Genomic DNA, 13,809 nt, shown 5'->3' on the forward strand with positions numbered 1-13,809 from the left:
TGTCTGGGTCTAGACGCTGGCTCAGTCACTAATTAACTATGTGACCTTAAGCAATAACTAACACTTCTAAACTTTTCATAGGGCTATGACGAGATGGTCAAATGAGTTGATGCGTGAAGGAATGTATCTAGTATTTGACTCATGGTGCATGTATGTGCATGCACAGTCTGACTCTTTACAACCCCTTGGACTGTAGCCCGCCAGACTCCTTTGTCAATGGGATTATCCAGGCAAGAATGCTGGAGTGGGTTGCCATTTCTTCCTCCAGGGGATCTTTCCAACCTTACAGACTGAACTAGCGTCTCTTGTGGCTTCTGCATTGGCAGGTGGATTCTTTACCACTGAACTACCTGGGAAGCCCTGATTCATGGTGAGGATTCATAAACATCAGTGGCCTCTGTTATTATTATTATTGGACTAGTCAATGCCCCACCCTCCCTCCTAGCTTGGATAGGATCATATATGGACAATTGGTGAAATTTAGACCCTTTTACTTTTATTAATCATGTATCTAAACAATATTAGTATGGGCTTCCCTGTTGGCTCAGATGGTAAAGAATCTGCCTGAAGTGCAGGATACCCTGATTTGATCCCTGGATAGAGAAGATCCCCTGGAGAAGGGAATGGCTACCCACTCCAGTATTCTTGCCTGGAAAAATCCTATGGACAGAGTAACCTAGTGGGCTACAGTACATGGGGTTGCAAAGAGTCAGACATGACTGACTAACACTTTCCTCAATCCAATCAATTCCCAGGGACTAATCATTTTATCCCCTAAATGCATCTTTAACTTTTTTGTTTCCCTCTATCTCCACTACCACCACCAAGCTACTATTATTTGGACTTGATAGTTGGGGGTTCTGGAGTCAAGTCTGGTTCCATCATATTCCTATTTTAAAGCCTTCAATGGAAATATACCATTCTTAGGATAAACTCTTAAAATTGATTGATTTTGCTCCTGTCGCTCATCTCCAGCCTCACCTGGAATCTCCTCATTCTCTTTAATCCAGTCACACTGTCCACCTGTATGTTGCTAGTCTAGTCTAGTTTCCTGCTTACCCTTAGGGCTCTTGCACTTTCCATACCCTCTGTCTAAAGGTTCTTCTCTTCTCTCCTCTGCCATCTCCCATCTCTAAAAAGGCCAACTCTGTGCCATTTCCACGGGCAAGTTTTTCTTGGTTATTCCCCCTCTAGATCAGGCTAGATTCTCTATTCTCATAATACCATTAAAATTTTCTTTGAAGCATTATCACATTTACACTTAACTAAGAATCAATCATGTAATTATTTGTTTAATGTCTGTTTCTCCTGCTGAAGTGCCGTTCCATAAGGACAAGATCGGGTATGTTTGGTTCACTTCGGTATCCTCAATGTCTAATAAATGTTTTTTGAAGGAAAAACATGAAAGTGAGGGAGCAGCTAAATAAGATAAAGCCTGGAAAGTGTCCGCTGGATTTAGCAACTAAGAGGTCACTGGTGACCTTGGAGAGGGTAGTTAAGGTGGCATGGTATGGGTACACGGCAAATTGAAGTCAGTTTGAGGAGTGAAAGGAGGTGAGGAAAGAGGCAGTGTCATTGTAAACTAATGTCGAGAATCTTGTTCATGGGAAAATACAAACAATACGACCATTGATAAAGGGAAGATGTAGGATCTTGGGATATTTTACTTTTAAAGATAAGAGAGAACTGAGCTTCTTTAAATGGCTAAAAAGAAAGCAATAAAAGAGAAGATATACAGATGAACTGAGAAATAAGGGTATAGGAAAAAGAAGATACATTTTAATAGAGGGAGGTCATAGCACAAGCTGGGATCCAGAGCATAAGGTATGTTTTGTGAAAGTTAAAAGTTACCTCTTCATTGAGACAAGAGGAAAGGAAGGGAAGGGTGGTGTACAGATAGATTAAATAGAGATGTGGGGCCCAGAACGTGATATGGGTTCTGCTTAATAGTCTGGATTTTTTTCCCAGGTGTAGGAAGCACTCAGAGAAAAGGGAAGGTGGGGAAACAATACAAAGAGAGGTACACGCTTAGGATCACTGTTTGAGGAGAGTGGGAGAGGAAGCTGATCACGATCGGGTCAAAAGACTGCTGAACCTTGCCAAGGGAGATTTGTGGTGCCAACCATCCATATCATTGTGTAATTTTCTCCAGAAGTGCTCAGCAATTTCACCGAAGGAGTGAGATGTGTGGATTCTTCAAAAGAGTTTGCAGGGAAAGAGCAGTTAGGAAGTTGAGAATAGAGGTTGGGGGGTATTTGAATTATTGAGCCCACTGGGTCTAAATTGGATAAAGAAGGAAAGGAAGACACATGGTTGTGACAGGCGGGGCGTACAATCTGATACAGGGTTGGGTGTTTTCTTGGAATAAAGGAACAGAGAGGTTCTGCGATCTAGGGGCACGTAGGAGAGTGGGGTGAGAGACTATTGTGAGGGAATTTCAGATGCAGAAGTGGAATTTCCTGGGGGATAAATAGATCCAGATTGACCACAGCGGGTGGTGGATATGGTCTGAGGCACCTTCACGGCTGCCCTCCAAGCTGACAGCACCCTCTCTTCTCTTCTCACTTTATGCTGGAAATCCCTTTTATCTCCCTCAGCTAGATCACTAAAAAAAGGGGGGCAAAGGAAAAAGTGGTGGTGGTGTTTATTCACTTTTTGTCAGTTTAGTTCCATTCACTTCTACTAATATTTAGTGTGTAAATGCCAGGTGCCAAGACACTGCTGTGGGATGAAGAGATTCAGTGTTTCCTTTCGAGGTTTATCATTCTGCTAACTTTGTGGAGAGGAGATTTGGGGTGTGTGGGTGGGAAGACGGAGAGAGAAACATGACCAGAAGCAGCATTTGTGGCTTCACTATTTAATAGCTCTATGTCCCTGGAATATTTATTTAACCTCTCTGTGTCTTAGTTTCTTCATATGTATAACGGGAACATTAATAGTACCTATCTTGTAGGTTTGTTAGGAAATTATTTATTTATCATGATGCCTTAAAGATGCCATGGCTGGAGCAGGAAAGGTACAAAATGAGATTGGAACATTGTGAGTAAAAATGAGGAAGTGCTAACAAAAAAATGATGGGGGCCTGTCAAAAGAGAGATAGGAACCAGCCCGAAAGAGTTTCCCACTGGCCAAATCTGTGATAATTTGGGCATCAAAAATAAAAACGGATGCAATAAATTAATTATTAATCATTAGTTATTAAAATATCAATTAATAAATAATTAATAAATTAAGAATCTGTGAGTCTACAATAATAAATAAATACATAAATAAGGAGAGGAAGTTCTTTTTTATGGTAGTATGTCCATTAATAAATGTAGAGGGGATGATGAAAAATTTAAAAATGCTACTTTGCAGCAATCATAGAAAAAAATAACTTAGGCAAGAACCATCAATGAATTCTAAAATTAGTGGAGAAAGTTGATGAAGAATAAGATGTTCATATTATAGAGAAGTACAGTGGAGAAAATGGACAACACTTTCATCAAGAGATCAAAACTAACATCATCCCAAAACGCATGACTTGCTATCAACATGATACATGGAAAAAGACACAACCTCACTTCTTTTTAATTTTTTTGGCTGCTATGCAGCTGGTGGGATCTGAGTTCCCTGACCAGGGATGGAACATGAGCCCTTGGCAGTGAAAGTGCAGAGTCTTAGCCACTGGACTGCCAAGGAATTCCCACAGCCTCACTTCTTAGTATTCCAGCCACAAATGCACAGCCTAAATGTAGTCATCTGACACAGCATACAAGTCCATACTGAGGGACAGTGTATAAAACAACTGGCCTGCATTATTCAAAAGAAAGGCCAAGGAAATATTCCATATTAAAGGAGACTGAAGAGAGAGGACAATTGTGATTCATTGTCCTGGACTGGATTCTGTACTGGAAAAAATATATATACTGTAAATGACATTATTGGGACAATAAGAGAAATTGGAATGTGGTCTCTTGATTAGATAAAAGGATTCTATCAATATTAAATTTTCTAAATTTTATAACTACTATAGTTATGTTAAAAATATGCACTAAAATGTAAATAGGTAAAGTAGCATGATATATACAACCAACTCTTAATTGTTTAGGAAAAATTATGGAGAGGAAGAGCAGGAGAAAATGGTAATTCAAGTGCTGCGAAACTCGAAGAACTGGTGAATCTTGGCTAAGGGTGTACAGGAGATTTGTATATTTCTTGTGAATTTTCCATGTTTGAAATTAGTTAAAAATAAAGTATAAAAATAAATGTAAAAAAATCCTGCCATACTCTCAATAATAGTTAATTATCTCCTCCTCCTCCTCCTCTCTCCCTTCCCCTGGACTTCCCTGGTGGCTCAGTGATCAAGAATCCATCTGCCAAGTAGAAAACGCAGGTTCTTTCCCAGGGTCAGGAAGATCCCCTGTAAAAGGAAATGGCAACTCCCTCCAGTATTCTTGCCTGGGAAATCCCATGGACAGAGGAGCCAGGTGGGCTACAGTCCATGGGGCTGCAAAGAGTCAGACACTACTTAGTAACTAAACAACAACCACCTCTCCCCACTACCCACCCACGACCACCACCAGTTGGGACATTCTTGCAGTATTTGAGGTAGAAGTAGTGTGTGTGTGTGTGTGTGTGTGTGTGCGCATGCCCATACATGTCCGACTCTTTGTGACCCCATATACTGTAGCCCACCAGGTTCCTCTGTCCATGGAATTTTTCAGGCAAGAAGTACTGGAGTGGGCTACCATTTTCTTCTCCAGGGAATCTTCCTGACCCAGGGATTGAATGTGCCTCTCTTGCATCCCCTGCTTTGGCAGGTGGACTCCTTAGCACTTGTGCCACCTGGGAAGCCCCTAAGAGGTGATGGAGGACCTCATCTCACATATATGGCATTGGAAGTCGAGTAGACAAGAAATGTTCAAGCCAATGGCACCAGAATTTCTGGCAATGATGTGGGAGTGCTCCATGCCATGGAATGCCACATGCCACTAAATATATGACTGCTGGGGCTGCTAAGTCACTTCCGTCGTGTCCGACTCCGTGCGACCCCATAGACAGCAGCCCACGAGGCTCCCCCATCCCTGGGATTCTCCAGGTAAGAACGCTGGAGTGGGTTGCCATTTCCTTCTCCAATGCATGAAAGTGAAAAGTGAAAGTGAAGTCGCTCAGTCGTGCCTGACTCTTAGCGACCCCGTGGACGACAGCCCACCAGGCTCCTCCATCCATGGGATTTTCCAGGCAAGAGTACTGGAGTGGGTTGCCATTGCCTTCTCCGAAATATATGACACATTGTCTCAATTCATGCAGCCCATGGCCAATACTTAACATGCAAAATGAAACTTTTGTGCTACACTCCTCATGTGTGCCTCGCATTCCACCCAACTAAGTACAGGTGGCTTCTCTACCTTACAGTACCGCTTTAGGGCAGCAAAGTCTAGCTCATTTTCATATAAACAGAGATCATTTTTTTCCCTTCGCTTAAGGATAAAAAGAAAACAAGGAGGATGAGGATAAAGGAACAGCAATGAGAATTGTTATAGGAACAACCCAGAATGGGAGGGCATTCCAGAAGACAGCTCCTTTTTCTGTCTGCAGTCTTTTCCTGGTGGCCAGTCACTTAGCCCCCCTAAGCCGGACTCTCTTTCCAGACTAGAAGAAGATGAGGTAGCTCATCTCCTTTTTCAGATTCACCTTTACAAGTCCGGTGGTTCAGGTTCAACATAGTGACTCATTCGGGGCTGCAAAGCTGCAGCCAGCTCCGGTGGCACACAGTGTGAGACTGGATGGAGAACTGTCAAATGGAGTATGTCACCTCAACAAAGCATTGATTGGTTGATTAAAGTCTGAGCAAATAAAGTGAGCTTTATTGGAGACAGTATTACTTAGAGCATCTAGTATTTCCTGTTTATTGACAGAATAAATCCCAAGATGACTTTCTACGATCTTGAATTATTACACCTTGCCAGACTCTCCACATGCTGATAACGTGAATCCCACTGGGCAACACATCAGGCCACCGATTTCCCATTTCCCTCTGCTGGGGCTTTGCTCATTCTATTATCTAAGTTAGGAGTGTCTTGGGCCACCACTGGACCAAGTTTAAGAATCAAATACCAGCTTCTGGAAACCCTTGGTAAGACTGCCAAGCACAATGGAAATTTATTTCTCCCTTTGGTCTATATGAAGTATTTTCCCATATATAGAGGAATATATAGTCATATCTTAGTATGAGGGATTGATTCCAGGACCCCTATGGATACCAAAATCTGAGGATGCTCAATCTCTTATATAAAATGGCATAATGTTTGCAGATAACTTATCCACACCCTCTCATATACTTTAAATCATCTCTAGATTACTTATAATACCTATACAATGTAAATGCTATGTAAATAGTTGCCATGCACAGCAAATGCAAGTTCTGCTTTTTGTATTCTGGAAATATTTTTTTCCTGAATATTTTCCGTATGTAGTGGGCTGAATTTTCAGATGTGGAACTCGCAGATACAGAGGGCTTTTTTTTTTTTAACATATTAATGTTAACATAACATATTTATAAAATAACAGTTCAGTTCATATTTTAATGTAAATATGACATATTAAATTCCATTTCAGTCTTTTCTTTCTATACAAAAACATGCTTATTCTTTAAAAAGACTTTAAGAAATGGAACTACTGCAGGAGTGAAAAATTATTTGGATGTTAGAGTGAGTGGGATGAAGGAAAACCCGAGATGAAAGATAGTACTGTTATCTATGAGGCTTGGTGTAAAATGATGTAAGCAAAATGAAGGATCTATATACACAAATCATTTTACTTTCAGAAATTTTGGCTCCTTTGTAGAGCATTAACTTTTGTGTCATATTAGGTAGAGGAAATGCATTATTAAATTATTTACCTTTTCTTTCAGAACTTGTTGTCTTTCCAACTCCATCTCTAGGCACAGATGCCTGGTCAGCTGAGTTGCAACATTAATAGAAGCATCTGTTTTAGAAGCTCTACTTCTGGAAGTGGAATAAAGAGGAGGTGTAACCCAGAGCTTAAGATACCCACTGATAATGAGGGTATTTGAGTGATGGTAATTGGCAAGGAGAAAGACTTAAAGATCTATCTGGAGACCAACCCTCACACTCCAGGCATGCTGCCAGAAAAAGACTAAAAACAGCACGTAAGATGGCAAGAAAAATATGCTCCTTGGTTTCTTCATTGCCATAAAAGCCATTGGGAAGAACTTAAAGAGATATGCCATCCCTGAATGGTAACATGAGACTTCTTGCATCTTCTATGACTTGTGTGAAAACTTCTGTCATTTTCAACAAAGTGCAATCTTTTGGTGTATCTACTCATTGTCAAAAAAGGGTACAGTAAATAAAGCTGCTGAATGATCATCCATTCACATTCAGTGCTACACTTGGAACTAGAACAGTCATACAAGAATACTGCTTTTTTCTTTTAGACTAAGGTAGTGGAACCTCTTTAACCTTGAGGATGACAATTTGATTTTTGCACACCCACACAAGACTTGGTGGTACACAACAGACTTACAGAATGTAGCCACAGTTTCTTGCTTTGGGAAATCTGGATCAATTTAATTATTAAAACCAGTTGGATGTTGGGGCCCCTGTGAGTGGAATCCTTCAGATGATCTGAGTCAACCCATACTCCATTATTTCATTGACACCTAACATACTCTTTGTAGCTGTCAAGCTGTATCTCCCCAAATCCAAGACAGTGAATGAATTACACTGGTTCATTCAATGAATAAATCAGCTGAAATGGTTGTATGACTGGACAAGTCATTTGTTACAATGTAAACTAAAGCATGGAAGGAAATGGGAGGAAATGAGATTGTGTTGTCCTCTGGGTCCCTTAAAATCTCTGAGTGTATTTCTTTTTCTGTAAAATGGGCATATTAATCTTTTGCCCAGATGGATTGTGGTAAAGGTTAGAACCAATGCATGTAAAGTATCTGACATATAGCAGATAGTTGATAAATGGTTGCTGTAATTTATTATTATTACAAAAATTTCAAGTTACTTTGAAGAAATTAAGCAATTAATTACTGGTTGATGTAGTTTTTTTTTTTTTTAAACCTCTAACTAGTAATGTTTTATTAATCAATTTGGTACAATGGCAAAAGGCAGGTTAAAGTTGGATTAATTCAAGTTGTCAAGCAGCTTAAATAGTAAGCCTGCCATTTATTTTAGTTTATTATCTGCCTTCACTGTTAACAACCAAGTCTTTTAGTTTCAGTTCCTTTATAGAATATTCTTTTATAAATAGCTGGTCTAATTGGTATTTTGCCAATAGTAAAAAGTGGATAAGAGAATACTAGTGATTGTTTGGGGAAGGAGAAAACTGTTGCTTCTAGTTCAACATTTTATGAAATGGAATGCAAATAGAATAAAGGCAGTATTCTCATTTGGTGGAATCCCTGATACTTTAAGAATACTGGCAGTGTGCAGGCTGTAAGCAAAAAGGCAGTTAAGTATGTCAAAAGAAACTTTAAAAATGATTTTTTTTGTAAGCCAAGAAAATTGTCAAATAACTTGTAGACCATATATGTACTAATGTAATTGTCTTCCTGACCTTCTGATCTTGATGAGTTCTTCAGTGCCATTGGCATCTCTAAGGTTGCAATTTGGTGTAGATTCTGGGTGGCAGTCATGCTGTCAAAGGGTCATTCTTCTTGTGATAAGGTAGCTAGTGATCCCTGGGAGACAAGAGAAAACAATCAGGTCTTGAAAGCTGAAATACACTCAAGTCAAGAGTGGGTTCTTGACAGAAGCCCAGTTCCTCCGTCTCAGTGTTTGCCCTTGTTGCCGTGAAGAAAATGGTGGGGTTTACACCTACAGCCCTAACTGGGGGCTCGAAGTAACAAACGCAACCCACGAAGCTGCAGAGTGGAACATACTGGGGACTATTTTCAAGAGCATGTTGCTTTTTTATTTACCACACTGTTGAGTCCACATTCTAAGGGATGTGGGTCCCATTAAAAATAAGCGAGCTGCTTATTTTGAAGCAAATTATTATCAAATGACTATGCTTCAAAACATTTCTTAATGTCAATTTGAAGTGAAGTCATTTGAGTTAGAAGCATATGCCATTGCTAAATTGTTGCCAAAAAAAAAAAGAAAGAAAAAGGGAAAAAAAAAAAAAAGACAACTTGATATTTTGCATTCATGGCTTACAAAACTGTTGACTCAAGATGTAACAAAAAGTTTATGTCCTGACAGGAAGTCTTATTTCCTGGGCTTCCCTGGTGGCTTGGTGGTAAAGAATCTGTCTGCAATGCAGGTGACCAGGTTCTATTTCTGAGTTGGGACGATCCCCTGGGAAGGGAATGGTGACCCACTCCAGTGTTCTTACCAGGAGAATTCCATGAACAGAGGAACTTGGTGGGCTACAGATAACGGTCGTAAAGAGTTGGACACAACTGAGGGATGAACACTTTCACTTTTTTTCCCAAAGTGATCCACACTCATTAGCACTAGTGAGTTTTCACTTCATAAAGCCAAAAGTAAATGACTAATTGTTACATTTAGTCCAAAAGAAGATTGTGACTAGCTTGTGAATGGTATCTGTAAATTAAACCTAAATAAAAACCTCAGCAACTTAATGACAAGTAAGTTAAAAGTAGAGAATCCACATTAATGTGTATCACTCTTTGTTAGATTCTATTAAATATCTGCAAAATATTCTTTGAAGAGAACCTCTCTGCTGCTGCTGCTAAGTCGCTTCAGTCGTGTCCGACTCTGTGCGACCCCATAGATGGCAGCTCCTCCCTCCATGGGAGTTTCCAGGCAAGAGTACTGGAATGTATCCACTCACAAATTCAACTTCATGGATTATACATCACATTTTCATCTACATATATTATCTAAACTAGACTTTAGACTTTATGGGATAGTTTCCTCACTGATTTTTTCCATCTTGGAGGTAATGTTTGGATTACTTTCTTAACATTTTATTTTTATTATTTTTCCTAATGGCTAATACATCAACCTGATAAGAAACTCAAATAATATGAAAGGGTATGTCATGAAGACTTCCTTCCATTCCCAAGCCCAGTGACATTTTCTATCCCTGACTGTTATTGTTAGCATTTTAAGTATACCATTCTAAATGTATTCTCTGCATATATAAATGTGTATTTCTAGATCTCTCCATCACTCTTTCTATTGTTATCATAATAGCATATCTGGGTCATAACAGGAAACAAAGGGTGCACTCAAATGTGGAAAATTAGAGGATAGTTTCTTTACAAAGAAATTATCATCACATACATTGGTTATAATATAGGGGAACTACAAGGAGCAGCTCAATAGGATGGGAACAGTGGAGCTGTATTATCCCTTAGGCTTAAAGAAAATGAATGATTTCTCCAAGTTGAAAGGGAGGAATCGGATAGGGGAGGAGCAGTGACGTGGCTAGCTTAAGGTAAGGAGAGAATGAACACTCAGACCTCACTCTTGTTTGAGCCCATGTTGGGGTTCCCCACTAGCCAAATGCAACCAGCAGTTGGAGGATCGAGGAGCCCAGTGATATAATCCATAGAGGTGGGTCTCCCAGGACGAGGAGCAGAGCAGCAAAGAGTGAAGAGCAAACCAGGATGAGCAACTGGAAGAAATCTGCCATTCATTCTCCTGCTCCTTGCTTTTTGCAGTTAACAGTTTATGATGGAGATCGTTCCACGTGTCAGTACCTACAAATCTCTCCCCTTATTTTGAAGGAGGTAATTATTGCATGGATGAAGCATGGTTTAATTAGTCTTTTATTGCTAAACATTTAGATTTCCTGTCTTTTGTAAATACCAACATAACAACAACTATGCTTGTACATATGTCTTCATGCACATGTGTGCTGTATCTGTTATATAAATTCCTAAAGTGGAAGTACTTCCTCATTAATTTAGGGGGTCAAAGTGGAACTGGATTGTTTATTTCTCCAAACAAAAAAAATAAAACTACTTTCACATTTGGGCAAAAAGTTGTCAGAATTTGTTGTGAGTCCTTACTGCCCCTCAAATCTAAACTCCTTCTTGTCTAAAAATACAAATTCTTTTTGTTTTGTAGAACTGTAGAGTAGTATAGAAGTTAAGAACATGTACTCAGGAGCTGGTGAGCTTGACCAGTACATAGCACTACATCAAGGGTTTGCTCTTATTACTTTACAATCAATAGCCTTTAATAACTGCCTCTTCTCATCACTATTTTTGTTTGTTAATCTTCTATTTTTCCCCTCACTCACATCTCACAAATCTTTCAGATCTTGGCTCTCTCTGTGCGCATGCATTTGCCTTATTTTTTTCAAGATTTTTTCAAACTTATGTCTTCCAAGCAACTGTGTTAAATTGGCCCTAACCCATCAAGTTGGTACATATATACCAATGATACATCTATTTAGAACTGTTTTACTGTTGTGTTTACTGATATATTATACTGTAATATATATTGATTTACCAAACATGAGAACCACTATTCTGGTTAATGCTTTGGGTCTACTCTGGGTTATACTAATGGCCAACAGAGTTTGATATTAATCTCTGCAGTAGTAATAAATTATGCTTTTTTCAAAAGCATAGGTCCCAAAGTCATTAGTTTTCTTTTTCTAATTAATATATTTTGGCTTTATTGAACCTTACAATTTAAATTTCTCTTCAAACTATTCTATTTCAGCCTTTACCATAATTTAGGATAATGATTCATATAAAATTTCTATTTCCTCTTATTTATGCCCCAAACTGAATTTTTCCAAAATGTAAGGGGTACCTCCTAATTCTGGAATTATAATTTTGATTAAAATTCTTGTTTACCAAGGCAGCATGATTTCTCAAAGTTTTATTGTCTACTCTCCCCAAACAACCAATTCCAGATTTATCTTAATACTGGGACAGAATGAAATTCAGATGGGCAGAGAAAATATAGTTTCCTTATTTTTGCTCTTTTCATACTAATTTGAAACATATTCTGGTTTATTTTTTAATCTGATCTATTAATTTTGAAGTACTATTGTGCTGTGTTCAGTTTCTCAGTTCTTTCTGACTCTTTCAAACTCCATGGACTGTAGCCCCCCAGGCTCCTCTGACCAAGGAATTCACCAGGCAAGAATACTGGAGCAGGTTGCCATTTCATCCTCTGGCGGATCTTCCCAATCCAGGGATCAAACTCATATCTCTTGCATTGGCAGGTGGACTCTTTACCACTGTGCCACCTGGGAAGCCTTTAGATAGCTTTTCATCTCCAGAAAAATACTCAAAATCTCAGAAATTTCAGTCTCCCACCCTTCTGTCAATTCCCTCTCCAAGATGGCATCTCAGTTTTGGGGAAGAGATATTCTTGAACTTAAGTAGGAGAGGAAGAGGGACCTTTTGAATCTAGGAATAATGTCACTTGTCCCTCTAGGTTGCTACTCACTATGCTGGTTTTTGTGACTAAAGTCTGCAGCTGGCAGAATACGTAGTCTGGGGTCTCTCACATTTATCTAGGCCCAGTGGTACTTTCTGGCCTGCTGGGTCTCCTCCAAACTCTTGCTGACCCCATCTCAGGCTCTGCCTGCACTGTGTCTAGTCAGCCTCTGGGTCTGCTGGTCAGCCTTTGTTGTAGACTCACACCATATTTTCCAGGATGTACCCTAGGAAGGCTCACTGTATTCATGATTCTGGAATTAAGGGAGGCTCAGGACTGTAAGCAAAATCATCTGGCTGCCCAACCACCCGATTCTGCCCTCATAATTATTATCCCATGTTGATATAGAACCATTCTCCTCTTGGCATTTTCCTCAATTTACCTGCAGTATATACCTGAAGGGGGTGGAGCACAGAGAATGTGAACAATGAGACATCTTCCTTTTCTGACTCCCCCTTCACCTTGCTCATTTTCCACTTTTGGCTTAGGGAATATGTTGCTCCCTTTCACTATGTCTTATTTCCCTTCTACCAAAAAGCCTAATAGGCAGAAGGAATGCCCTCTAGAAGAATCTCGGAGAACAACTTGAGTAGATCCTATAGGCATGGTCCTAGAAACTTCAGGAAGAAGAAAGAATAACTTAGATATTGTTCTTTCAAGACAATTGCTAATTTATAAACCACTGCAAGATAATTATATTCATGTTTTGATATATTTTCATGGTATAAAATTAATTTGAAATGTCAGAATCTGAACATTGGGATCCTTTTGTAACAATCCTAATTCTCTTGTACAACCATCTGACCTCCTGCCTTCCTCCATACCAAAAGTGTCCTTGGGTCAAGCAGGGAGGAGGTTATGAACCAAGAAAGACAAAAGGAGAAAGCAGACTATTTCAGAATATTACCTTCCATATACTTATTCAGTGAATTGATCTATTAAGCAACATTTACATTTCTAGATTTTCATATAAATAGAATCATACAGTATGCATTCTTTTATTTCTGGCTTCTTTGCTCAGTGATATATTTTTGAGATTTGTCCATGTTATTGGTTGTATGGGCAGCTTTTTTCTTTCTATTTCTGAGTAGTATTCATTGTATAGATATACCACAATCTGTTCATTCATTTAACTGTTGATGGAAATATGAATGTTTCCAGTTTGAAGCTAATAAAGTTACTATGAATATTTGTGTACAAGACTTTTTGTGGACTTCTGGCCCCAATTTTAATTCCAGAGCAGGAACATGTAAACAATCATTAATGTGAAACAGACCTCAGTTCAACATCATAATATGCCTTGGTGTAATTTTTTATGTGTTTATTTTGCCTTGAGTTATTGAGCATTTTGGATCTCTGACTTTACAGATTTCATCAAAATTGGGAGATTTTCAGCCAAATATTTCTTCTTTTTCTC

The sequence above is a fragment of the Bos grunniens genome, chromosome 10 (genome assembly GCF_055505025.1).
Source record: "Bos grunniens cultivar Pamir isolate PY7600 chromosome 10, Bosgru_T2T1.0, whole genome shotgun sequence".
NCBI lineage: Eukaryota > Metazoa > Chordata > Mammalia > Artiodactyla > Bovidae > Bos > Bos grunniens.